This window comes from Rhea pennata, chromosome 12 (genome assembly GCF_028389875.1).
Source record: "Rhea pennata isolate bPtePen1 chromosome 12, bPtePen1.pri, whole genome shotgun sequence".
Lineage (NCBI taxonomy): Eukaryota > Metazoa > Chordata > Aves > Rheiformes > Rheidae > Rhea > Rhea pennata.
The window spans coordinates 15,791,111-15,815,392 of record NC_084674.1 but is presented as its reverse complement, the minus strand read 5'-3'; the positions used below and the strand labels follow the sequence as shown (position 1 = coordinate 15,815,392).

General features: G+C 36.5%; 1 protein-coding gene across 1 annotated transcript in view; it reads left to right on the top strand.

The window, feature by feature from the left end:
- The window catches only part of CACNA2D3 (calcium voltage-gated channel auxiliary subunit alpha2delta 3), a 457,522-nt gene that overhangs the window by 296,901 nt on the left and 136,339 nt on the right, over positions 1-24,282 (top strand). The gene's annotated exons all lie outside the window — the stretch shown is intronic.

Sequence of the window (24,282 nt, the reverse complement as noted above, 5' to 3'; positions counted from 1 at the left end):
AACACGAAAATGTTCTAGAGAAAACAATAGAGTATATAGTTTTGCTTCAGCTTCATGTTTCCTTTAGTGTTTCTTTTCTGTTCTTCGGTTGTGGTCATGGGTAGAACAATATGAAATGAATGCTAAAACTGCACTGCACTTAGAGAAACAAAAATTTGCTTGGAAATACTGATTTGAAGGAATTTATTTTTATTTTGTGCTTTTTTTAAAGAATATATTAATACAGTCTGCTCTTTATTCTTTCTTTTATTGAAACATAAGGGTGAGAAGAACAGTAATTACTCTTTTCACCATCTCTTCAGGGCATCTCATGAAATGGGAAGAAAAAATAGGAAAATCTAGCTCTCATTCATTTCTTTTCTATGCTTGAAGTAATCGGGGTGTGTGTGTGTGTTGAGGGGAGTTCATCTATCTCTTAGAAAGAGTAGCAGGAAGAGATCTGTGTAAGTGGCATCTTAGTGTAACTCTCCTTCTTGTCCTTGGCCTCTTAATCTTGGATTAAAAGTGTCATTGCAAATGAAACCTTGCTCCATTTGCTCTCTTTCTTAGCACCAAGTCCTCCCCCTCCCATACCAACAACGTTCAAAATGTTGTTTCAGAATTAATTTTACACTTTGCTCTCTTTCTCCTCTGTTAGTCTGTGTTTCTTGGATCACCACGGAGAGAAAAACATTTGGAAAAGTTAGTCTAACTTTCAGTAATTCTCCCCTGGGTTATGGAAAGTCAAAGCAAAATGAACAACTTAATATTGTGTGAAATGCTAACCGAATACAGCAGGGGTGAGTAAATGTGAATGTACGCTTAAGAACACTAGAGGGAGTGTAGAGAAGGAATCTCAAGAAAACAGGAAAAATAAAAAACAATGGAGCTGATACATTCTTGAATAAAGGAATTGCTTAAATCTAAATAAAAGCTGTTTTACTACAGTCAAAATACTTCTAAGATATGTTTTCTCTCTTCTCTTCTCACTCTCTTAAAACTAATGTCAGTATAGACATACACATGCATAAAGATGCACACACGTATATATCTGTTTGGAAGCTTCCGAAAGCTCCACTCAGGAGTTGGTGCCCTAATGGATTGGATGCTTTAAAGAAAAATTTAAAAATAGAATATGGTGATCTGCATAGTTGCAAACTATCTTTCCACACATTCCTCCATCCTTCCCTCCCCCCCCAAAAAAAAAAGTCATAGACAAAGAAACAGGATAAATTAAGGGAATTTTATATAAAACTCCGGAAAAAGTAGTGAAGGAAATGTTATAACAAACCAGGTGTACCTTCACCTCAGCTAAATCTGCCTCAGTGCTGCTTTCAAAGACAGATGCTTTCAGATTCCCCAGCCATCTCTAGTGTCTTGGCACTGGAAGTGCCACCTAAGTGATCCTTTTCATACGGTAGCTTGTGGGTTTTCACAGACAGTTATCTTCCCTGCTGATGAGATGTGAAAGCCCGCTAGGGCTGCTGCTTGGACATTGCCGACTAAGAATGAGGCATGTGTTGCCAGACAATTTAGATGTTCTTATCTTCCAGCTGTGTCAGAACAGCATGGCTAGGTGCCCAGGGTCATATACATGGGTGTAATTGGTATCATTATGTCTTAACAGCATGGAGTATATGTTCCTCCTCCCCCTTCCCACCACATACCAGAGGCTAGTTGGCCAGCTGTGCTGTTTTTGAACAGACAACGGTATGCTGGAATACACGAGGAGCTAGACAGAGACAAGCTGGACAGGAATATTCTTAGGATACAAAACATTTCCCCTGATGCCCCAGCCTGTTCTTACCCTGTTTTTGTTCAGGACGAAGTCATCTATTAAAGCCAGAAGTCAGGTCCTTTAAGTGTTTGATACCATTTCCTTTAGGAACATCCACAGAAGAATATTGCTATTAAAGCATTTAATTCCTGCGACTCTTCACCTTTCCCATATGAGGATGTCTGCAAAATGTTCATGCAGCAGCCTCTTCAGCCTAGCCTTGACACTCAGGGAAAAGACAAAGGCTTCATATACTGTTTGAAAAACGTAAGGCATTTCCAGAGTTGGGAAGACCTGGAAGGATATCACATGCAGAAGATGTAACTTGGAGAAATCTGTATGTATGTCAGGTCTGCTTCTTCTTTAGTAATGTCAGAATTAACATACTAGTCTCACCTTTGATAGCTGAAGGGACTATAAAGCAACTGAGCCTAGGGCTGTGTGAGTGACTGCCAGCTTTGCAGGAAGCTGAGCTGCCCTGTCCACTTTTCTGCCCCTGGACTTTGTTCTCTCCCCTGTGTTTCCTATCATTTTAAAGACATAACCAGGCAACTCCTCGGTCAATTTTAGTGACCTTCCATCTCAAAATACCTTCTGCTTCTTCCCTTAAACACAGAATGTCATGCTGGAAACAGACTGTTATCAATGCCTCAGAGCCCCGTGTCTTTCAAACGTGTCTCGAGACTCGAGAGGGATATAATCTGAAGAGGTGTCACGCGCTCTCAGAAGAACAGAAGGGCTTTCCTTTTGAAATCATTTGATGTTATGAGCCTGAGGGAGGCTTGGCTCAGTACAGTCATTTGTTTGAGAAATAGTCTTTACAGGCTTGTTTTGAGCTAATTGCAAAATCAGCTTCACAGTACTTGTAATGCTGTTCCAGTAAGAGGCCAGTAGTTTTAAGTGCTGCCTTATACCTAAGATGTTGGGGTTGAAGTATGTGATACATGACAGCCAGTGTCTAGTCTCCTGATTCAGGGTCCCATGGTTACACATTTCACTCCTTCACTTAAGATTGGTCTCCTTTCAGTCTACGCCTGTCCAGTCAGCAGTTAGATGTGTGCTAAACGTGCGTGAGCTCTGTTGAATGTGTGCAGGCAAGAGTGTCTGGGCTATCAAGAGTGAGGGGATGGGCAGATGTTTCTTGATCCCAGAATCTAATAGGAGAAGAGTCTATCTTGCCCTGTGGTCAGCCAGATGTCTGGAAGGGCCTGTTGCATGGATGCAGGTGGGACATCCGTTTGATGGGCCCTAGATGGTGAGGTGTGGACAGCACTTCAGCAGACCAATCTCAACATAAGCTTTCTGCCTCAAAACTAGGTGCCATGTTTTGGGTCTGATGTCAGTGCTTCAACCTCACTAGGTTGAAATGATTTGCATTTTTGAAATGACAGGCAATACATGATTTTTTTTAATGTCAGTTTTTACAACTCTTAGAAATCTTATCCTCTCTCTGTGGCCAACATCGCTTAATCTCTAATAATTTACCTAGTATTAGACCTAAGAGTATCTAATACTTCAGAAAACAGAATATCTTAACGGGTGCTTAAAAACAGAGTTGATTGTCTAATTGCAAGCTTCCAAAGCTACTCTTTCTTGAGTAGATACGGATTATAAAAATATAGAAGTGTCTGAGGGAGGGAACAATTTTTAAATAGTCAATGACTTATTTTAAACATATGTGCGGCTATAGCAAGTCAGTTCCAGTGAATGTATATGGGAAGAGTGCCTGGGCATTGTGATATTCCAGTGAATTAGTTGGATCTTGGGGATCTGGATACTTATCTAAAAGGTACAGAACTTCTTTCTCTGGGCAGCATCTGGAATGTGGAGAAACATTGCATATAGCTGTGGGAAATGGAAAAAGAAAGCCTGGATGGGCACCTGAGTTTTTACTGTTTAAATGCTTGATTGCAGTTGAGAATTTATTTATCAGTGTGTGTAATTTGACCTACATAGACCTTTGTTGCCTCTTCCTGATGAGATTTGTTTCTTACAAATGTACCTTAAGATATTCTGTGGATCTGATGCACTGTTGAGTTCATCGCCTTCAGGCCATTAGTTTGAAGCTGTGAGCAGATTCAGGTATACGTTACCACGTTGGCTGTGTTCCGTTTCCAATGAGAAGATTCCTTTGTGTTAAAAAGGGCAAATTACTGTTTCATTTTATATTTTGAGATGACTATCTAGTGCTTCAGAATTTGTGAAACAAAGTTTTCTAAGTGATCAGAGGTCATCTCAATATGATTCCTAGTAGGATGAATAGTGAGTGGTTTTTGTTCTTTATACTCTGCTTCGTGTTAAAGTACTATGTCTTCGTTCTTCATACACACTGTTCTTGCCTTTTCACAGACACACATCAAATTATGGGTTCTTTAATTCTGTGATAGGTATGAAAAGAATGGCTCTCTTTCTTCTTTTTTTTAAGAAGGAATATTTTTGAAATATTTTCCAACCAGTAGGCTGATATAATGTAAGCATTAATGGATAATTCTAATTATGTTATTTCATATGGTCAATCAATTTCAACTGATTTATCTTCATCCCTAAAAAAAAAGGAAAAAAAAAACCCAACAAGCACTATATCAGCATATTCTCATTCTGGTTCAGGGTTTTTGCCAAAATGAAGTGGGAAGTATAGGAAGTTCACACTTCTGAGATAATCTGTCACATCAGAATCAAGATCTTTTAAACATCAAAGTATGTCAAAGGATGAATTCTGGGGCAATTCCAGTAAAACAATATACATGAAGTGATATATGGAATGTGCAGAGATACAGTGGAAACTCCTACAGGCTCAAAGCTATTGTGCTGGGATTTTTCAAGAGTTTAGGGGGAGATATTATAAAAAACACTCCTCAATGATTCTCCCATTCACTTGTGCTTATTGCATGCAAGAACTTTAATGAAGTAACAAAAATTAAATAGTACCCTTTTTCCACTAGCTTCTATTCCCAGAGATACCTTCCAATACTTGTGGTGGCACAAGTTAATTGTGCTATTATAAGAAGTGGGTGTAATTAGCATTTTTATCATGGTAAAAGGTTCCCAGGGCCTCTATTTCAAAACTAACTTATAGATTGCAGTACTGGAATCCATTAAACTGCCTCAGAGGGTCAGGATGCCCGTGTATGTCCATAGCAAGTAAATACTAGTAATTACTGCAGAACCAAATGTCAGGAAATATCACTAATCACCATCTGTAAAAAGAAAATTTATATACAGGCAATAAATGATTTTTTTAATGTCAGTTTTTAGAACTCTTAGAAATCTATGTTGTTTTCTTTCCAGTTCCACTTCAGAATGGATTATATGTTCTTATCCTCTCTCTGTGGCCAACATCGCTTAATCTCTAATAATTTACTGCCCTTTATCAGAGCAAGTCATCACCACTGACTGTCTCAGGTTCCCATGAGAATTTGCTTTTCTTCAACTATATTTGAGTGACTTCAGTCAGGGAGGGAAAATTCCATGAATTAATTTCAGGGCTTCCATCAGGTAGATTTGTGCTTGGAATACGGTTCTTCAGCACTGTTCTGTCTCCTACAGGTCTGCAGAGATCTTTTCACAACTGTGATATGTGAGAAAATGAGTAGCTCAGGGAATGCCTCTCATCAGCTCTTCAGTTTAGATTAATTTTCTTGGAAAAATATACTGGCTCCAGCTACCTTATCTTCTTGAAAGCTTCTGTAAGAGAATGCTTTCAGTTTGAGGATGCAGACTGTCTGCTCCAATAGTTAAGATCTGCTGTGTTTACGGTGGGATCTGATAGATTTGGGATGGTGCTGAAAACACGAACGTTGGTGATCAATGCAACTACCTGCAAAGGATTAAAACAAATAAACAACAACAAAAATGGAGAAATAAACATTACTTTAGACTGATGATTAGCAGGCCATCTGTGAAAATCTTCAATGACAGTCCAATAAAAAAAAGCTGCCAGCCATGACTTTTGTGAGTTCTCTGGCTCAAAATTTCCAGTCACCATAATTAAGCATTCTAGTTTTCTACTAAATAGTCCTAATCTGTTTGTTTTACTGCTGAATCTAGACTGAACGAATTACCATTAACATTAACTTTCTAAAATTCGGTAAGATTTGTGTCAACTGTCAAAACATAATGAATGCTCAAGATAGTAAATGAATAAACCTCTCAACTGAATAAAATTAATGCACATTCATTATCTTTTAGATGCAGCTCCAAATAACAATGCATGGTGTTCTTTTCTGAAAGCAAATGCACATCTGATTTACTTATGGTAGGCAGCAGGGTGCTAATCAGTGCAAGGAATGGTGTGCTGCCTAAATTTGAGCCTACAGCCCTTGCTCACACAGTGCAGTACAAGAGTTGTTGTGCAGCATGCCCCAGTAAACCAGACAAGTTGAGACCCCTGAAATAAAAATAGAATTGTGCACAGGAAAATAAAATCCCCAACGATCTAATGAGAATATGTAAATTTTAAATAATAGGAATGTTTTGTTTCCTGCAGACACAACATAACCAGATAAAGACATAGATAAGCATAGGCTGCACGTATGCACATGTATGTATGCACATATGCACCCTTCATCTCTTGAGTTCAGTTCCTTCACGTTTGATAAATTACACATTTGCTTTGCTCCACTGCTTGTGCTGGAACTTATGCTATTAGGGCAATTTTCAGTGATTGCATTAAGCACAGAATACTATTACATAGAGCTAATTGCTAGTTGTCAAAGCCACTAGGAAAAATGTTGTAAGGAAATAGCAATATTTATTTTAATGAATTAACACTTTTCATGTGTATCACTGTATATGGTATTTACACTATAAAATGCTATATGCTGTACATCAAAAAGATGTTTAAAACATCAAAAACAAAAACAAAAGGTCCTGCACTTAAAGAGGAACATAAAATTTCTTGCTGGGGATGTGGAACATGGAATGCCATCTGTATTATATGGCACTGAGAAAACTGATTATGTTTGGACCTCTATTTCATTGCAGATGGGTTCATTAAATTTAATAGCCTCCAGAGCCTTTAGAAACAGTGTTAAAAACATGTGGAACATGCTGAGACACTTCACTTCTCGCCCCACAGTCATTATAACTCTGGCACAGACTATAAATATTACAGTACTTTATTTCCATTGAAATGGATTACTATTATAATTATTTTTGCTAGTGTACATTTACATGAGAAATGCAAAATGCAAATCTGACTTTCTAAAACTTTCAGCGATGTGGTAGATTTCTCCAAATGCATTTTATAATTCTTTGGACTTCAAGGCTTTGATACCGAACTTATTTTTATCTTGCGACATCAGCAAACAGCTGCAATGCCACAACAAAGCTAGATCGTAAGCAAGTTTGCTTCCAGTGTGGCCCAAAGAAGACAAGCATCCTATTAAACTACAGAGAGGATATAAGAGCAGTGTTAAGTATTTGCTTTTAGCTGTACACTGATTCTCTTTCTAGGGTTTGATATGGTAAGATAACTACTGTTTGACCCGCACGCTTTCATCACAGGAGCACAGAGATATTATATATATAATGTTAAAATCAGAGTAGTTCCCAGGGAAACGTTGCTTTACACGGACTAAAACGTCACCTCTTTTTGAAATATTCTCAGAATTTGATAGCTAAAGGAATGTTTTAGTACTGTTTACTTTTTGGTTTTAAATAGTATTTCAAATGAGAGCAGGGTAAATTTACCCGTGTAGACGTTGTAGCACTTTGGCAGCTTTCTAACATTCTTACACAAGCATAAATACTAATGTTTAAACTAAAATACTCTTTTTACTAACTTTATGTTGTATTTGATCACAGTTTTTTCAAAAAGTACCTCAGTTTCACAACTAAGCGTACCAGGTTGTTCTCCTATGGTGTAGCGCTCAGTGATGGTCCTGTTTCTCTTTCCTTCCCTAGTAAATGCTGTGTTCGTCCGTGCCATCTTTTTCTGTTTTCTAAGGTCTCTTTTGCGTTTTAGACTGTTCTGATCTTTTTAATCTGAATTTCCTGCTTTCCTGTCATTATCTTCCACTCCAATGATTCGGGAATCAGAAAATTCAGCTAGGTTCAAATGTTAAATGAAAACATTTTGCTTTTCTGAGGGCTGTAAAGCCTTATTTTAGGACTTTGTCATGAGCTGGTAAGTTTTTCTTTGTTGCTTTTATAGTGTGTCTTGAGGCTCAGTTGCTTTACAGGGAAATACTCCTCCTTCTGATGTGAAAACTGATTGGATGTATGTTAGAAAGGATCCATAGAGTTACAAATGTCTGTAGCATTTCGCCTGCTGGATGTCCTCCGCCAGTTACTACACCAAATTACGGAGAATTACTCTGCCGTTGAATTTGATTAACAGGCATATTCATGCCCAAAGCGTACCGGTCCCATTTGCAGACACCTGCACGCTAGAGATAGAGCAGCTTGGGGCCTTTCCCAGCTGCAGCCTGCCAATGACACACAGTTCCTGTAAGTGAGGGGACAGCAAATGATTTTCATTCCCAGTTTATTTCACAGGGAATTTTCTGTTTTTGTTATGACTCAGAATTGAAAATCAAAAAGTGACAGGTCGCTAACTAGAGGGAGAACTTGTTATATTATGTTGAAACCAGCATGTAGGAAAGATATGACTATCCTTAATGGAAACTACTTAGACATTCACAGAGGATAGCTGTTTGTCTGTGATCTTGTTACATCCATTCTGAGTGAAATTGAGTTAATTATAAGGAAATAGCATTTATCCTGTCAGATATATAACCTTTTTTTCCTCTGTATTTTACCTTTAGTTTTCACATAACGGATTATTTAGAGTAAATGATAATGTAGGAAAGCAATGAATTTGCTATAATGCACAAAATTCTGTCCTTTGATCTCATATGTGTCATTCTTCAACTTTATGGAAGAAAGAGAGCAGTGAAGATAAAATATACTTTATCTGCACTACTGGAGTAAAAACCTCAAATAATAAGAAAAGACTCATTAAATTATTGGTGCATTTGAGTTTTGCTGCAGTAGCAGAATTAAATGCAAAAAGGAACAGAGGTGGAGTGGGAATAAAAGGAAATAATCTTCTCTTTCATCTATTGTTCTGTAGATGTTGAAGTTGTTAGCTGTAGCTCTCTCCTCTGTGCAAGCAGGAGAATTCATGTACAGCTCGTTTGTGCACACAATACAGTATACACATTAAAGTTAATGTTCATCACATTCATTAGGATTAATATTAACTTTGAAGGTAATAATTTCTGAAGAATTATTCAGAAATACGGTTGTCTTCATTCTATAAGGCACAATGTAGTTGGTAACTTTGATGTGTAGCTCTAATCTCTGTTAGAGAAAGTGTAGTTAGATATTCTATACATAAAGAAAACCAGAAATTGCATGGGTACTTGGGTAGTTATTCCAGTAGCTACTTTCCTACTGATGACCTTGCTGCTTGACAGCAAGGTGCTTAACCTTTCTCCTCACCATTTTATTCTGTCAAATCAGATCTTCCAGAAGAAGCATTTACCTTAATGTTTAGCTCAGAGATGATCCATCCAGTCAGTAAAATCCATGCCTGATCTTTAGCAACATTGGTAGCAGCAGGAGGAAGCGTAAAACGCCTCTAAGTGTTTTCTTTGGAGTTTGAGAGAGCCGTTTCACCTACACTGATGTCAGATTTTTCAGGAAAAATGTTTAATTACCCTAAATATGAGTTTACATTGCCTAATTCTAGGTGAAATTTTAAAATCCCCAAGGATTGAGGCACGTGGCCGTTTGATTTGAGAATTCCTTTTAAAAGGAATCTATCATCATTATCTTTTTTACATTTTACAATAGTGTTTATTTAGTGGCACATAAATGCTACAAGGAAATATGTATTAGAAACAGTATACCAATACTAAGACACAGTCCTACTTCTTGTGCTTTTTAATGCCATTCTGTTCTGTTGCCGTCAACGGTCTCTCTATAATATTAAAGGCCTCAGTTTTCAGTAATGTTAGATTTATTCCAGAAAACTGTCCCGAAAAAAAAAAAAGAAAAGAAAGGAAAGTAAACTACTTAAGTCTGCTGTATGCTGGCGTTCCATATGGGTTACATTTGTTGATTTTTCTTCTTCTTTAATTTACTCTGCAGTAAATCAGTAGTATCTCCATTTACGTACCTGGAGTTACACTGATATAAAACAGAAGACAGATTCATTGTATTAAATCTCTGTTTAATGGGTTTGGATTATACTTCAATTGACAGATAGAACAATTCCAACATTCTCTCTCTTGGATTAAGGCCTCAAAGCCTCAGAAATTCAGGAGTTATAGTGAACAGCAAGTTGTCTTTTTAGGGTAAAAAGGTTTAATTTTTCTTCCCTCCCTCACCTCATCTTTTTTGTGTTGCAGCTCCATTTGAGCAAATGGAGGTATAGTTAAAGATGATTTTGGAATAAACAGCTTTTTAAATTTATGAAATTTTTGTTACATAGCCAGCTTCAAGATAGTGTGATTTATCACATTTTAGGTCCTGACATACCTACAAATGACCTTAACATCTGCAAACAGTTCTAACTCTGAAATAGCTGAAAGAATTTTGAGCCCCTTCTTTGTGAGTTCTTGAACTAAAGGAATGGAGTAGGGGTAAAACTTTCTTGACCAGCTGGATAATGCAGGAAGAGAAAAACAGCGGCAGGAGATGAAGAAATTTGCCTCAGGCCAAAACCATTCTGTCTTCTGATAGGGAACTAGATTTCACAAGCATTGTGTTAAACAATGAGAAACCACATATTTAAAATTAACTTAGAACTTTTTTAAATGCTCTTAAATTCTGTGTCTTCTAGTATAGCAGAGTCCTAGCTGTTGACTATCAGATCAAATTGGCTTTTTAGTACGCTTTGAAGTCTCAAGTAGGGTAAACTAACAACAGAAAACTTCATGCAAATTAAAAAAGTATGAGAAATGTAGCTCTTCCTACAGTGTGTGAATCTTTATGCTGCTTGATGAATTTGACCTGCAGTGTGAAGAGTCCATAAAATGCTTCATGGCTTTTTTGATAAAGTGTAGCTATAAAATCTCAGTATAAAACTAGAAAGGTGAGATGCATTAACTACATATGGAAGGGTATGGAGACACGAGCTTCCTCAAAACAGCGCTAATGAACAAGAAGCGGTCTTGATTGTGCCATTTGATCAGATAATGTTTTGCCCTAACCAGATCTGTCATACTAGCCTTCCCGAAAACTAATATAAAAATATTACAGAAAAGAGAAAGAATATAATATTAAATTAGAGGTTTATCCCACAAAGAGATTTCATGGATGATGGAGCTGTTTATTAAGCTTCATTTTTATAGTTCTTTTGTTTTATGATATATTTTTAAAATAATGCTTGCCACAGTTAGAGATTCAAACTTTCTCTCTGATCTTGTACATGTCTGTTAGCTAATGAAATCAGTTGCTTTGCTTACACGTGCAAACCTGGACCACACATTTCTTGGTTGGGGATGCATGATGGCCACCTTGCTATTAGAGGTCTTTATCATACTGTGAACTTATTTCCAAAGTACACATTGGATATCTGGTTGTCAAACGTTCATATAAAGCCTGCACAGAATTTGTATGGAGGAGATTTGCTAGGTTTAGGGAGTATGGTACCTTTCCTCAGGAAGCGAAACAGTACACATCTATCTAAGCTCAATTTCTGGTTTTCTGACCATAGCACTTCTGCAATATTTTCACGCAGTTTACTCCTTTTTCTGTCTGCTTCATCTGAATGTTCTCAGATATGCCTTAGGGTGGATCCATTGGTCTTTCACCCTTCCAGAGGCAAATGGACAAAAGAGAGAAAAGATAATTTCATTTTAAAAACTGGAGTTTTTCTTTTGTAGTTGTGCATAAGCTGCCTTTCCTGCTGCTTGCTAGTGTCCTTGATCTGCATCACATCTGTGTATTTCTTCCCATGAAATGAAATCACGCTGACAATTTTGTGCCTTACGTTTTCCTTTTGAATGTATCCCGCGTTGTTTATCAGCTGAAATAATCTTATGAGCATATGGTGGCTACCTTGCTATGCCCTCCAGCATATCGCTCTGTTCAGAGCAGTTCTGAGCCAGGGGCTTCCTGGCTTAAACTTTAAGGTATTTTGTGATAGCTAAATTACTTTTATTGAGTGTATAGTCTTACTGATGAGACCTTCAGTGCTGAATTGTTTCCTGTGCCTGAATCTTCTGCTTTTGCTCTTGCGTATTGAACTCCAGGCATTTGAAGCCGAACCAGACTCTGCTTTTCTCAGTTGTTCATTATTTCATTATAAATGAAAAGATAACTGCAACAAAAATAGGCTTAAATAAAAATAGGAGAAAGCAAAATTATGGTGCATTAAGTATTGTGAATGGATTCTGTCGATGTGTTGATGTTAGGGTGTGTTTTTACTGAGCATATAGTCTTTTTTTTTGTGTGTGTGTTCTTTTTTATTTTGACCTAGTCTCTCTGATGCAAAATAGTGTATAAATCTTTTAATAGGTCACTTTTCCTGTCATACCGGGAAGTAGGATCCCCTGCAACTGAGATGAGGAAATGTTGATTTCTACAGAAAACTACTAGACCTCAAGTAATTTAGGATGTGTTTCTTCACTGCATGTTTAGTGTTCACAGTTTAAGCTGTACTGATCTTGAAATGATGTTGCTTACGTGTAATGGATTAAATGTCACCAGAAGATTCCTCTTCCTTATTAAATCCACATCCCACAAGGTTAAACTGATGAGAGCTGGGCTTAATGCAAACTTCTACGGCCAGGTCACGACAGCCCTTTGTCGCGCCGGAGGGTGATGCTCCCTCGGTGGCAGTGCAGTTCCCGCAGCCTGTCAGGTGGCGAGCGGGGACTGCGGCGAGGGAGAAGGGGCTCCTCTTTCTGTGCCGTGCCCCTAACGGGCCTGCAGGGATCGCGAGAGGGAGGGAGAGGGTCGGGGAACGGAGCAGAGTCCTGCTGCGGCCACTGCCGCTTCTAGCACAGCAGCTCTGTGGGCACCCAGCAGAGATCGCGCTGTATAAAAACGGCAGTGTTCTTGGCACAGCTGCTTGGCTTTTAGAGCACGTTGGACAATAGCCAGATGGACAAAACAGCCTATAGAAAAACAGTCTGTTTTAGAAGGATAATCCTATTTAATGCAATCAGAGTAATATATTAAAAATTCCAAATACAATTAGTAAATCAAAGTTTTATAAGGGACTCTGGCTTGCTTTTACAGATTCATTAAGTCAAATACCCTTTTATTCCTCCTCAGAAAGTGGTTATCTTTAGATGTTGATCTTACATTGATATATGGAGCAAATAAGGTTTAATCTAGAGTGAGATCAAAAGCCCACTGAACGCAGAAGGATTCTCGTTGACTGTAATAGGTATTGGATAAGGCCCTTGTTCGGTTTTGCTTTGAGGTCAGAGTGGATTTTGTCTTTGGAGAAAGAGGATATTTGTCTAGCTTCTAAGAGATTTTGTGATTAAAAAATGATATTTTATTTCTAAGAAGGACTGTCAAAAAATTTGACCTTTTTCCAAATGTGGAATGAATGAATACGTATATACAAGCCTACCTTCTGGAGGTGATTTTTTTTTCCCCCCCTCTTCCACTTGCCTTTCCTCCTGGTAGTTTAGAACAAATCTTTCCAATTCAAAGACCTTGATTTTGCTTTTTATTTGAATACAAGTCTGATTTTCTTTTTTTTTTCTTGCACTCTTGTTTTACTGTATTGGAGTTTTTTCCCTCTTACCAGAACGACTTCTGTGGGAAGGATTCTCATACTATTATCTTTCAGCTTCCCAACAGTCGTCTTTGAATGTCTCATTTAGAACTAATTAGCGTTAGTAGCAATTAAAATGACACTATCTGTCCTTCCAGTGATGGTATAAAAGCTAATAAATACTAATAGGGAAATAGTAAATAAGGAGAAAGAGCCTAACCATATAATTTGATGCCATTTTACATGGAGGAGAATCAGTCTTACAAATCATAAAAATATGTTGGGCATCATGTCACGCTGAATGATGTTTAATTTCAGAAATTTGCTTTTCCTTGATAAATTATGAGCCAGGGCAATCCTGAAGGAAAATACCCATATTCTAGAATATAGTTATAGCATACATATTGTTTATCAGTTTTCTCTTGTATATGCAGACAAAATGGACATTAGATTATTGTTTTAGACAACGTGAAACCTCTTGAATGCTCTTAAGGTAAATAATGGTGAACAGCAGTATAACCTGAGTCTTTTTACTGGACTTTGGCGGTATGATTAGAAGCTTTCTCAGTTTCTGCCTCAGTTCACTTCTGCACCCTGCTCAGACTTTGCTGGTTATTCTCTATCTATGTCTAAAAGCTTTTTGATAGCTATTATTTAAATGTTCAAGATAAATCTGCCTATAAATTGGAGTTGAAAATTTCCTACAAAAAGATAAAGAACTGATATTATTTGACAATCCATATCCAGCTCTTAATCTGCTTACCTACACCTTTTTGGTATCCTGAGATTCAAGTAATATTTCATTCTTTGTATACAAATTTTAAGTGATTTAGAATGTGAGCTTTATAAACTGTTTATGATACTTTACCAAATTGGCTAATGCTAGAATAAAACACAGTAAAGGAAGTTGTATAGTAAATACTTTAAAGGAACTATATTATTAAAAGAAAAATATTTACATACCATATTCCTCTATCTTCAACATTTACTTAAATGAGATACTTTGCTGTAAGCAAGCTCATGTTATCGTCTGTGTACTGAACTCTAATCTTGTGGTATAACGTAAGTTTAAATGCTTGATTCCAGGTAATTCTTATTGTCTGTTAAAATTACTGATACAAAAGAGAAAGCAAATAGTTAAGAATATATAAGAAATGACATGCAGCACAAGTAAAGTAATTTTGGGGCAGCAGAAGGCACATAATGGTTTTCTCTGTAATAATTTGGATTCCATTACCAGAAAAAAAAAAACTCTATTAATTTTGGGGTTAACTTGATGTACAGTGTAAAATATCTTTAATAAAATTTAACAGTATTTCTGTACATATCTATAGATATTTCTCAGTTTGAACAGGAATTAGAGCAATACTTCAAAATGGGTCTGTATTGCTGTAGTCATTTCTCGGCTGGTAATATAAAGCAGCAGACTAACTGACCAGTAGCACTGATTTAAAACAAACAAACAAAAAACTATCTCACTAAAATTAAAATAAAATATAAAAATATATATAATACATAAAATATATTATTGGAACTACAGAAATGATCACTAGCCATGTCTTTTAAGTTGTGTAAAAGTTTCAGATTCTATTACGATACAGATTTAAGCATTTTCTGAGTTCCTGATGATTTTCAGGGCTAGGAACGTGTGGTGGCCTGTGCAGCACTGTTAGACCCAGCAATTAGTTCTGAAGCTGTGATCTGAGATGGAAACATTTCAAGCACTGTATGAATTTGAAAAACCTACTAATAAACCACTCACTACCAGAATGCTTCTGCAGTTCAAGTGTCAGTAAACAGTGAAATACAGTCACTAAGTTAAATAAATATAGGAAACCATCCTGGAGGATCGCTCTTCCAGCACTGGCGCTCATCTGTTCATCCATCCCCTTACAGTCAGTTGTAGATAGACCTCCTGTTTCCTGAGGACCTTGCAGAAGATATGGGTTAGCTTCAGCCCCTTTGTGCGCTTGTAGCCCAGCATATTTGCAAGATCTTGAACTGTAACTTGGAGAAATTTAAAGTCATTTCACAAGACCTACATGATATACAAAACAAGAGCTATCAAAACCTCCAGTCACTAAGATAAACGTCATCTCACTTTGTGTTATCTGGATCTCTCTCTCTATTGTTAGCACAACCTGGTAGAATAAATTTTAAAGAAAACTTATTTACAGTCTCATAAAATAGTGCGATGCACCTTTATGGTAGAATTAAAGTGTATAATGCATGTTTCTGTTCTCTTTCTCATGTTGCCCACAGCTGAAGTACAATTGAACTAATTCTCTCTGTAACCTGAAGAAGGTCACCTTAAAAAGTTGGATTATTTAAATTTTGAAAAGATTGTTGATAATTATTCTGCCATTGATAGCGCTCTAGCTGTTAGCATCATCAGTATTTAAGGCTATTTTTAGAAACAGTGTTGCCAATTTTCAATTATTTCTATATGGGCTAAAAACACCAGATTTTAATGACTCTGGTGACAGTCAGTATTACATGACTGGTATCTCACAACCATCAGATTTTATTTCAAATTAGCTGTATTAAGAAAAATATTCTACTCCAGCACATGAATATCTACTATATAACAGCTAAGAGCATAATTGTAACAATAATTTCTGTATGGGAATCTAAACATAGTAATAACTACATATGCATGTATATATAATAGTATTAATCACGAACATCTATTTTACAGTAACAAGTTTTTCATTATTGATGAAATAATGAGAAGAGAACGTACTCCCTTTAAACGCATATGTGTGAATCCAAAATTTTGTTTGTGGAATGTGAATTAGTCTCATTTCATGCAACTTTCACCTTCAGTCTTCTGGCTTGTTTGCGAAATTAGTGTAATTCTTTTTAGAAAGGATAATTATTTATAACTTAATTTTCTAACCAAACTCTACATGTAAAGTAACCACTCTGGGTGATTTAAATACAATCTTTTCTATAAACGTTTTGCACTTATTAGAAGGAGAGAATGGTCGTTTTATGCAATTAAAAGGATCAGTCACAGAAAGATGTAGACTGGAAGGGGCCGCTGAAGATCTAGAGACACCTGATCACGTAGAGCAGGTTGCCCAGGACTATGTGCCTCTAGTTTGGTTTTGAATATCTCCGGGGATGGAGATCCAATAACCTCTCTGGGCAACCTATTCCAGTTTTGACCAATCACTGTCGTTGTGAAAAAGTATATTACTACCAATATGAATTTCTTTTGTTTTTACTTCAACACAAAGGACAATGATCAGATGAGTAGATGTGACTTAATAAACCATGTGAAAAAAATGAGCATACCTAGATGTTTCTTGTTTTTGTTAGTGATTTTCTTTGTTAAAAACCAAGATTGTTACACAGTCCATTAAACATTATTCAGTTCTTTACATTATTAAACAGCTAGGTACTTTAGAAAATGTGTAAAATCTTCCAAAGGTGTTTGGAATAACTATGCCATTTTTTAGTGTGCTTTGCTATTTTCTAATTCCAGTCTGATACCTTGGCAGCTCTGGGTTTTCCCTCTTTGCGTATTCACAAAAGATAACTTTTCTTCCTGTCATCTCTACAGAATTATTCTTAAAGATAGAACTTGAATTATATTTTTCATCTATATTTTATGTTTCTTTTCTCCATAGCCACATTTACATTTCCTCTGCCTAGAGTACTTTGCATGCAGCACGGAGTGTATCCTTGACTGAAATGCTGTAGTTGCTGTAAAATATATGGCAGCACAGTAAAGCAATTGTGTGAACAAAGATTTGGTATTGAATGCCTTGAAATATCAAATGCATGTTCCTTACAGATGTTAGCCTTGTTAGCTGCAGGGTAATGTCACCCTCTTAATATTTACATTGAAATATTAACATCAGGAACATATCCCAGTAGGAGGCTGAATTTTATTTCTTCCTCTCTGTATGCACATACTTCTCTATGATGTCTCATGTGCTTACATGGGTCTAAGAAGAGTAGAATAAATGTATGGGTTCTCTTCCTCTCCCCCCCCCCCCCAACACACACACCAAAAAAAAAAAAAAAAAAAAAAAAAAAAAGAGACAGAATTGTGATAAATGCTATATCTTATAGCAACTGAGTAAGTAAACTCTGAGGCAGAAAATCCATGATTTTTGCTAAAATCTGAGAGACAGTTTGGTTGTTCCTTCTGTGATCTCTCAAGTTTTTGCTGTAATTTTTGAGGAAGTGCTGTGGAAGTCTGTCTAGCAATGTGCAACACACTTTGCAGTTCTTCATGTAAGTCAATAAACCATTTTCCAAACACTACATTTAAGTAGATTGTCTGGTACTGTAAACAAATGACCTATGTTGTAGAATACCTGGCACATGCATGTATTAAGTTATTGGTTCTTTTCTGAAGAGCTTCACTGATACGTGCGATTTCCTCCTCTCTTTGCAGTGCTGTTAAGTATAGAACCTGCATGTTTGCCACAATCTTTCACATCTTTTCTGAAAGTGTATTTCCAAAAGTAAAAGTTCTGATACAAACATTCAGTGCTAAATTTTGGGTCAGTATGTGACTCACGCGGGATGAGTCTGAACTTTGCAGTCAAACCACCATAAAATACGCATGCGTGTTAAGTTTGATTCAGCTCAGAAACTCTGCTTACAGAAATGACTATACCATCAAAACTATCTTTATAATTATTCAATATTTACTAGTGTATTTGTGCTTAGCTCCAGTTGTTCGATAATGTACATGATTGTGGTCCAATCAAGTAAATAGTATTAGCTTTTTTCTGAGATGGATCATGTATTGAAATGTTTGACAGGAAAATAAGCTTATGGAAATAAGATCTCTGAATATAAAATCAGAATTGTTGCTTTATTTATGAGTACTTTAACCTAATAAATTGCTATAGTTGGTATAACTTTTTGACAAAGATAATAAGAATTTCATGTAACACTTAGAAAAATAAAAAATAAGTATTTAAATTCATAGTGATTTATATTATTTTTGTGTTTCTGATGATAGAAATCACAGTTTACCAGTATAGCAAGAAAATTCTGAATATATTTTAGTCTTGCAGGAAATAAGGTTCTTCAGATTTTTTGTATGGACGTAAGTTTGCATTCTGATCTAGCAGAACAGTAACTCTTATCATTCTGATACGTTTTCTTTTAAGATTCCTAGACTTCTTGGTTTCTGGAAAATTTACTAAATTTAGCTATATAACATTTGGAATACATTCTTGAGGTGATTGTAAAATGTTTTAGAAATGTATGGGTCTTTTGTTTCAGAATTAGCATGAAGTCATTTGCAAAATCATCAGTCTTGGTATTTGCCTAAATCCAAACTGTTGTTCTGCTAGAATTCAATTATTACAGTAGAATAGTTTGAAATATCCAAGCAAGTTTAATTATTATTCAAGAACTGAGTACAAGAGTATTGGCCCTTCTATTGGAAAATATACCAGAATTAAAAATATTTTGAGAAGTTAAATTAAGGGCAACTTACAGACCCTGAGAATAATTTGCCTCGCAATAGTGAAAATTAGTAAGATGTAGTTGAAACAGAGATATGTTTCAAATAATTTTTTTTTCTTTTGAAGGAAATTATAAGGCTAATGTCATTACCATCTATCACATTCATATAGGAATAGTTGTAGGGTACTAAAGTCAGCGTACGTTAGAAATCCAATTAGAAAATGAATATTGTCAATTAAAGGCGCAATCAGATATCAGACCTTGAGATTCTTCTTGCTCAAAGCATACTCAAGGAATTCATACTCCAGTATAAATTTACTATAAATAAGGATTGCCAACGTAATTGAGATTCATTATCCACCCTTCTTTTTAATCAGAGGGTCAAATATTTGCCACCTTTACAAAATATGAATGTAGTTTCATCATTAATAGTTTCTCAACCACTTAGAAATTGTATCTTGTTCGGTAGGAGACCTGAGATGTTTTTGTGGTAAGATTATTTATTCTTGATTTCTTATAGTTACTAATGTGATTGAATTCATTGCCACTGTAAATCAAGGCTCTTTTGTAATACAGCTAAAAGGTATAAAACCTAGGGGTTCTCTGAACATGTTTTTCTTAATGGGTTCTGAAGAGTCTGAAAGGTGTCACTGATTCGCACCTTCCCGGTAACTGATGCCATGTGATGTTACTGCACTTCCTGTGGACTCGGTCAGAAATGAGGAACAAAACTAGCTGGAGAATAAGCAATTAGCAAATCAGATACTTGAAGCTGAGTTAAAAAAAAAAAAAAAAAGGCAGTGATTGTGGTCATAAAGTTGTAAGAAGTCACACAAATGAAGAAAAAAAGTAAAATGTAGAGATCTAGAATATGCAATCGCACTTGCAGAGAACTTTTAGTAAAAAAGTTGTTAGTTCATCTGATAAAGTTTTGTACTGGCTATTAGGAAGAATATCAAGGGATTTGAAATTCCCCAAGGATCAAGTGACATCTGTACCCACTAAATTAATTGCATTCTTAACTGTTGATGTTTTATTGACTATGTAGCATTCTGGAAAAAGATCATGTCAGAAATGAACTCTGTCTTTGATTTTTATATGGCTTGACCAGTCAGAAATATTTCCTTTAGATTTTTTAAAAAGAAAAATATGGAAAAAATAGAATTTAGAACCAAAGAAATAAAAATAATAACCTTTGGTGAAGTGATGGATCTTGATGACCCACTAAATAATTGAACTTCTTTTCAGAGAGACTGTCAGCTTTGTTGTCCAAGGTATTTAACAACATTTTCACTTTCTGACTGCTTGCTTATGTTGATGAAGGATTTGTAGTAACCTAAAGAGAAGACCATCGTGAGGTGTAGATTGCAGACCTACTTTCTATCTGAAAAGAGATGCAAGGAAAAGTCCAGCTCAGGTTCTGGCAACAGAACTAGTTACAAACAAACCGATTCACTGACAGCATAGCGGACTGGCAGAAGCCATCAGACTATAGACCGTACGAGTGAGCAGATGAACTTGCTGTAGTCTGTCTGGTTGAAATCTCCAGCATGTTAAATGATCTCACTTTGCAGAGAAGCCTTTGATAAAGTAAACGCAGAAATATGTATTTCAGCTATTAATTAGGTTTTCAAACAAATGTCATGGAATGGATTACTTTATCTACACAGACTCTGAGTGCTGAAGTCAATTAACACACGACTGAACCATAAACAGTTAACTCATATTTCATTTTTTGTACAAATAAAATTGAGTTGCAAATATTGTAAATAATTGCGTCAAGAGAAAAACTATTAGAATGTTGTTAACTGGTACCTTAAAATATTGATGATAAATTTTTTAGAGTCAGTCTAAAGACTGAAACGTTTTGAGATATTCAGTGCCATAGGTGTCCCCTATTCCATATGAGGTAATATTTTGGGGGAACATGATTCTGTTATGTTAATAAGTTTAAAATTCCTCTGTAAAACTCGAGTCTGACTGTTTTAATGCATTACAGGAAACAGCCATCTGAGGCAAGGTGTCAGCAGTGTTTCCCATTCCTAGTGGGTGGTTTGGCTGTACTCGATACTTAGTTTATACAATCGCTTGCTTTCTTCCTTTGCTTATTCACCTGTGCTGTCTTGTCTTTTGGAGTTTGGGTTTTATTTATTTTTTTCTGACTGCAGGGGTCCTTGATTTTTGAATCTAGGATTTTAATTTTCCATGACCGTAAAGCAGAGCTCTAAGTGGTGCTCACATGACAAACCGTACTGTGTGAGTTTGAGGATTAATTAGACAAAAACATAATGGCAATATGTATTTGTGCTTATGCACTTAAGCGATTGCCCTTTGTTTTGCATTTTAATCAATAAGAGGTCATTTATTCAGTGTTTTAAAGAAAAATACTAAACTCAAAGTCACGTTATAGTATCTGGGACACAAGGAAACTTCCTGGAAGAAACTTATTCGAGTTTGCTTCAACACTGCTAGCGGTTGTTTTAGATGCTTCACCGAAGGTGCCTTCTTCAGTGCTTTCTCAGACTGGCATGCTGGTGGGCAGAAAAGCTAAAAGGTTGTTAATTGTAACAACGACATTAGTCTCCTTTCCATATATTACGAGATCTAGGAAGTTAGCACCGATTTTTTGTGGACTTGCATCTCTGTCCATTTAGATCCACATTCCTGCTGCCCATTTCTCCTTTCTTAACACATGCCTGGATCTCTTTAAGGAACGACCAACTATTTTGTAACAGGTTTGCAAGATTCTGAGGAAAGCCACGCTGCTGCCAACTCATTGCCCCCTTTCTGAACATCTTTTCTTAATGGCGAGAAGAGACAGGCTTTTATGTGGTCTGGCATGAAGGAGTGTTCAGCAGATCTCCTGGTGCTCTGATGTGTGCCTCCTGCTTCTCAGCACGCTATTTCAGATATACCTAACCTTGACTGCAGCTGCCTGGCAGCAGGTGGGCAGCAGATGCCTGGCAGGGAGCAGGGCAGCTACTAGGCATGTGGCCTCCCGGCACCTCAGCCATGGCCATTTTAACCAAACCTGTATTATCCAGGCAGTAAGCTTAGGAGCGAGTAAAACTCACTAATGCCTTTTCACGTGTCTTCTGTCGGACACAATCCCCGAAGGGAGGAAGAGCTACTAACAGGGAAACCAAATAGAAACAGCAGGTACTTTGCTATAGGTAGGGCTGAAAAAAGATACCCGAATGGTGTCGTTTACCATAGGTGCAAGCAGAATAGAAATTTCTGCAGTGTTTTTGCGGGTTGGGAAAAGATCACATAGTTTATTGAAAAGCTGCCTCTTGGCAGCATATAAAGCAAACCACAGGAATCAGAAGTACCCGCTGGGCTTGACACAGAGTCAGGCAGTTTTCAGGCTGTACAATAAGGGGTCAGACCAGAGGACTATTACTGTTATTGTTACGAAAATTGTTTGTTTCCCATGGCCTCCCAGAAGGAGTAATGTCAGACAAACCTCCACAGTTTATTTCAAAGGAATTTGTAGCAATTATTATCCTGAATCACTGACATATAGGATCCCGTAGCAGCCAAGTCTCAAACCAACAACAGAATGAAGATTTGTCTGACTGTAACAAAGACAGATTTTTTTTGTGGAAAAGATTGTGAACTTGGATTTAAAAGCTCTAGGTGAAAAGTGACAAGAATATCAGCCTAGGAAAAAAGTTAACAGAATTAAATCTCATCTGCTGACCCTATTCTTAATCTATGTGCTTAAATTCAATATAACTAATGCAATTAGTAAAAATTTTGTCAAACACTGCTGATACTCATGTAAGCTTTATATGTGCATTTTCAATATAGCCTTGTGTGTATGTGTATGCATTTCTGGATTTTTTTTTGGTCCAACCTGTTTGTATGCTTCCCCCCCCCCCCCCACTTGAAATTTTCTCCACTGTATATTGACTGTAAGTGTTCTAAATTAGTTTGAATGTTGTCTGGAAATAAGCATTTCTGCAATGATACCTCTGTACCTGCATTGCATCTGTTGCCTTGGGTTCCTTGACAGTCCTTTAAGTACTATTTTGGAGGACGTGACATACAATTTAGCTGATTATGAAAACAGATGAGTTGGCTATGTGTAGTGGCTTGGGAAAACTGTGCAGTTCTTTAGTCTTTATACTGAAGGTAGAAATTTAGACATCGTTCTTTATGGCATCTGTCTTTATCTGAGATACCAATGAAAGAGTGCTCATAGTTGCTACACAACTAATACAAGTTATGGTTTTATTTTTAATAGAATTAGAAAACCAGTTTCAGTGTTACAATAGGAAATTCAAAAATTCATGTTTCAGCTTTCTCTTTTTTTTCTGAATGGAAAAAAAGCTTCCTCTTCTCACCATTGTAGTAGCTGAGTCAAAGACTAGTACATAGATAAATGTTCAGAAAAGCTTGAGACTTCTCTAACTAATGCTCCATCCCTTTATGCAGGATTTAACTCTAGTATTCGCAATTTATAAAACAATTGTAATTTCTGCAGCAATCCTTATATGCCGTTCAATATAACCTGTTATTTAGACAACAGGGTTTTAAGGAAGCATACATAGGTCATATTTGACTGTAATCACCTCTTGTGTTTTGCTTTTGAAGCCATTAAATTTTAGGATGGCAGATTTTTACCTGCACCATTCACCCTGCACCTAATTTCGTTATATTTTATGTTGTGAAAACAGAGAGAAATGGTGGCTGGTTGCTTTCATGGTTTGTGAGCTAGTGATCATTTGTGATATTTTCATTTCATGATATGTAGCTAGTGTAGACATCAACTTGTAGCAGAACGCTAGAGGGAAGCTGGTTTATTATCTGTTCTAATTCTGAGCAATGACGAGGTCTGTTTACTTGCTTGAGATTTTGAAGGTCTCTCTGCATTTGGTGTTGGCTCACCTGTTTTTCCAGTAAAGATACAATTTCTATAGGAAAAAGAAATATTCTCAGAAAGGTAGATTTAGCATAAGGTTAAATTGCTATGAATGGTGAGTTTTGCTAAGAGGTTGAAAGTAAAGGAGATAAAATTAGAAAAAGGGAACATTTTATTGTGCCTTTTAATAGTTTATTTTTCAGAATTCCTTTTCACTACTTACAATGGGTTTTCTTTTTTCTAAAGTGAAAATAGAACCCATTTTTTCAGCTCTGATAAATAAGATGTTTGGTATGTAATGGAGCTTACTGCCTGCTCCCCATGCCTTTTTCTGTGAGTTATTGCTCACAGTAAATACTGTGCATGCAGCCAGGCATGAGTGATCTTGTCTAAGAACATCTATGTGATACAAATGTGCACATATGCATAAACACACACCTTCTATTTGCCTATGTGCACATGTAAACATACTTACGTGCTTAGAGTACAGACATGCCTTTCATGTGTACTTTGTATATTATACGTATATGATAA